The sequence below is a fragment of the Palaemon carinicauda genome, chromosome 19 (genome assembly GCF_036898095.1).
Source record: "Palaemon carinicauda isolate YSFRI2023 chromosome 19, ASM3689809v2, whole genome shotgun sequence".
Taxonomy (NCBI): Eukaryota; Metazoa; Arthropoda; class Malacostraca; order Decapoda; family Palaemonidae; genus Palaemon; species Palaemon carinicauda.
In genome coordinates, this window is record NC_090743.1 from 128,922,673 (window position 1) to 128,927,672 (window position 5,000).

A 5,000-nucleotide genomic window follows, 5' to 3' on the forward strand; every position below is an offset into this window, starting at 1 on the left:
AAAAATAATCTTATAAGTAGTCTGGGAGTCACTTCATTTTCGGCCAGTATCATCTCGGCAGTTATTCCATCGTATCCCGGGGCTTTCCATCTCTTAGCTTTTTGAGGATAGCTTCGATTTCAAACACACTAAATTCATTCACGGGAACATCAAGGTCTTTATCAGCTTCAGGTATATCAATTAAAATTATTCCCTTCATATCTCCTATTCATAACTTCACTAAAGTGTTCCATCCAACGTTGTCTTTCTTCATCTTATGTTGCTATAACAGAACCATCTCTCTTTTTGATGGGTATATGCTGCTTCTTCTTTGCCCCAGTCGAGATTTCATAAATAATTCTATGAGCACTCTTACATCATAGCCAGTTCCCGAATTCATAGCATAGTCAGCCTCATCTGCTTTACTGTCCAAATAATCTCTCCAGTCAGTCCTGGCTTTTCGTCTATTTGCAATTTCCTGATACAACAGACAACTAACAATTTACCCTTGCAATAAACCGGTCTAGGTGGGGCTGCACTCTCCTATTATGCAGTACGAAGAAGAAGAAGAAGAAGGGGGAGAGAGAGAGAGAGAGAGAGAGAGAGAGAGAGAGAGAGAGAGAGAGAGAGAGAGAGAGAGAGAGAGAGAGAGGGCCAAGGCTACTTGGGTTTCTTCTCGTCTATTGCCTAGCAACTACGTCCTCTCTCTCTCTCTCTCTCTCTCTCTCTCTCTCTCTCTCTCTCTCTCTCTCTCTCTCTCTCTCTGAAATATTCTTAAAGGAGGTAAAGACTCAAAATTTATTTGGAAAAACCTATGCAAATATCAAGATTTTAAGAAATCAATTTTAATATACAATACATACCATACATATATAATGGATGGAATAAATGTATTAATACACTTTTCAAGTTTCAGAATATCCTGTGATCTAAAAATTTATAGACAGATAGATAATCGATGTAATACTTCAACTGAATAAATAATTTTACCCAATGACAAATAAAATATGGCAAATTGATAAAAAAAAATCGTTCGCTTTATACATAGACAAGAATTTAAATATGTTTTTGTTTGTTTAAAGAAGTATTATTATTAATAGATAGGGACCTATACTTGACTTACTGAAAACCCATATTTCGCCAAATTTCTGGGACCAATGCCATCTTGATTCCAAGGCCAGCCCCCACATACCCTGATTATGTAATGAAAACAGCTATGGTTCAGGGACACTATACCCTGTGGGATGCTACATCTATGGGACACTATACTCGGTGGAATACTATACTATGTGAGACACTATACTCTGCATAATGCTATACCATATGAGACACTATACTCTGTGGGATGATATAACCTGTGCGACGCTATACCCTGCGGGACATTATACCCAGTGGGGTGCTTTACCCTATGTGATGCTATACCTTGTGGGAAACTATACCCTGTGGGGGCCTATACCCTTTGGTACACTATACTCTTTGGGATCTTATACCCTGTGGGACATTATACCTTGTGTGGCACTATACTATGTGGTACACTATACTCTTGTGGGATCATATACCCTGTGGGGCACTATACTCTGTGGGAAACTATACTCTGTGGGACACTATACTCTTTGTGATCTTAGACCCCGTGGAACACTATAACTTGTGAGGCACTATACTCTGTGGTACACTATACTCTTTGGGATCTTATACCTTGTGGGACACTATACTCTTAGGTACACTATACTCTTGTGGGATCCTATACCCTGTGGGGCACTATACTCAGCGGGAGACTATACTCTTTGGGATCATACCCTGTGGGACACAATACCCTTCGGGACAAAATACCCTGTGGTACACTATACTGTGTGAGACTCTGTGTGACACTATATTCTGTGGGACACTTTACCCTGTGGGGCACTATACTGACTGACTGTGGGATACTATTCTCTGTGGGGCACTACCCTGTGGGTCACTATACCCTGTGGGATACTATACTCTATCGGAAGCTATTCCCTGAGGAACACTATACTCGGTTAGTCACTAAACAATCCCAAATAGATTATCACTTAGTAAAATCATGTGAACTTCATGACCAAACCCCGGGGCCAGGAGGGTCAGTCAGTATGCAAGTGCTACTACAGGGAGCGCCTTGAAGTTGCACACTGATGTTGAAATTTAAACGCCCCTCATGAATGGCAGAGGCAAGGGGCAGTGACATTGCCCTAGAGACTGACCACATATGCATATGATCATCACCCAATTCCCCTCTCCACCCAAACTAGGACCAGGGAGGACCAGGCAATGGCTGCTGATGACTCACTGCGTAGATATAAAGGCTCCCCAAACCCCCAATTATTAGCAGACAAGGAGGGTGAGGTTGCAGTCAGTAAAGAAACTATAGAGTTTGAACGGGGCTCGAACCACAGTCCAGCGACCGCCAGGCAGGGACGTTTCCAATAGGCCACCAAAACCCCTAATGTATGTATGAATACATTTTTAAATGAAGTTGGAAGAAATGAAGCAGAGGACTAAAAAGTGGGTGGGAAAGCCCTCTAGTAACTACAGTGCGCCATGTTATAGCTGACATCATTCGCACCAGTTATAAAAATTAAGCTAAATTTTATAACTTCAAAGAAAACAAATTTTGCATTGAAATATAAAGGGAACAGTATCGCGCCTAAAAATATTAAATACAAAATCTTAGATTTGCAATAATGTATCAAGTAAGGTTGTCGTTGACTCTATTGATACGAGAAATTACTAAATAGCATTATAGGTCTTTTTGAAATCAGTTTGAATTAGAATTCTAGTCGTCTCCCTTCCTCAGACTGGAAGAGAATGGTGGAAACAATGCTAGCTACGTCGTTAAATACATAAATACATAATGATGATAATGACATAAATAATCATTGCAAACATAAGCTCATGATCAAGGTATACAGTTGATCTTAAATATGTATTATTTCTATATATATATATATATATATATATATATTTATATATATATATATTTATATATATACAGTATATATATATATATATATATATGTATTTATATATACATATACATATATATATTTCATAAAAAAATAATAATATTAATAATTGATTAAAAACAATTATTCAATTATTATTTTCAAAATATTTTATTAATTAATAATTATTTCATAAATCGTTTACCTATTTCTTTATTTACTTTCCTCACTGGGCTATTTTTCCCTGTTGGATCCCTTGGCCTTATAGCATCTTGCTTTTCCAACTAGGGTTGTCGCTTAGCTAAAATAATAATAATAATAATAATAATAATAATAATAATAATAATAATAATAACAACAATAATAAAAATAATAATAATAATAATAATAATAATAATATTGAGGATTACATTTTCACAGTAAACCCACCCAGGGGATACTGAGAGAGAGAGAGAGAGAGAGAGAGAGAGAGAGAGAGATAAAGAGAGAGAGAGCTTTACCTTGCCTTATTGCCTTATTCTATGTTTGGGTTCCCCCAGGTCCCTCAGTGTGAGGCACCTCGTATATCCACCAAAGAGTTGCTTATGCATCTTCCGGTGTATTTTGCATCTTCCAGTCTTGGATGGTCTGGGATGCATCTTAGGTATTTATCGAGCTTATTCTTAAACGCATCTACGCTCACTCCTGATATGTTTCTTAGATGAGCTGGCAGCGCATTAAATAGTCGCTGCATTATCGATGCTGGTGCGTAGTGGATTAATGTCCTGTGTGCCTTCCTTAGTTTTCTTGGTATAGTTTTGGGCACTATCAAACTACCTCGGCTTGCTCTTTCTGATATTTTTAGCTCCATGATGTTTTCAGTAATTCCTTCGATTTGCTTCCATGCTTGTATTATCATGTAGCGCTCTCTTCTCCTTTCTAGACTGTACAGTTTTAAAAATTGCAGTCTTTCCCAGTAGTCAAGGTCCTTAACTACTTCTATTCTAGCAGTAAAGGACCTTTGTACACTCTCTAGATGTGCAATATCCTTTTGGTACTGTGGGTACCATATCACATTGCAGTACTCAGGTGTACTACGTACTCAAGTTTTGTAGAGCATAATCATGTGTTCAGCTTTTTTTGTTTTGAACTTTTAAAGTGTCTGAATAGCATTCCCATTTTTGCTTTACATTTAGCCAACAGTGTAGTGTTGCTATTTGGTCGTTGCATAACATATTCCTGTTTAACACAGAGAGAGAGAGAGAGAGAGAGAGAGAGAGAGAGAGAGAGAGATATTTACGTCACCACTGTTTGTGGTTTTTTTTTATGGAAATCCAGGGGCAAATGTACTGTCCTTCTGTAAATAACAAAACATTTACTAAGAACAATGAACCACTGACTGAGAATCAAAGATTACCCATATGAAATGTAACGTAGAGAAATGAATGAAAGTCACACATCAATCCATAAGATAAAAGGATCCGAGAGACAATTCCTTCCCAAGGCGACAAAGAAAATCAGGTATAGGGTTGAAATATCAAAGAAATGACCCAGCTCTTGCAGAAGGCTTTATCAGCTGCAGAATATTGCAATTTAAGAAATTGATTGCCAAATATTTGTAAGGTCGAAAAGTATTTGGGTTAATGAATATTTCCATGGGAACTTTTAGTGTGTGTGTGTGTGTGCATATATATATAGATATATATATATATATATATATATATATATTTTAATATATATAATATATATATGTATGTATATATAGTAGGTTGGCCAGAGCACCAGCCACCCGTTGAGATACTACCACTAAAGTGCTATGGGGTCCTTTGACTGGCCAGACCGTACTACATTGGATCCTTCTCTCTGGTTACGGTTATTTTTCCCCATTGCCTACACATACAATGAATAGTCTGGTCTATTCTTTACATATTCTCCTCTGTCCTCATACACCTAACAACACTGAGATTACCAAACAATTCTTCTTCACCTAAGGGGTTAACTACAGAATTGTAATTGGTCAGTGACTACTTTCCTCTTGGCGAGGATAGAAGAGACTCTTTAGGTATGGTAAGCAGGTCTTGT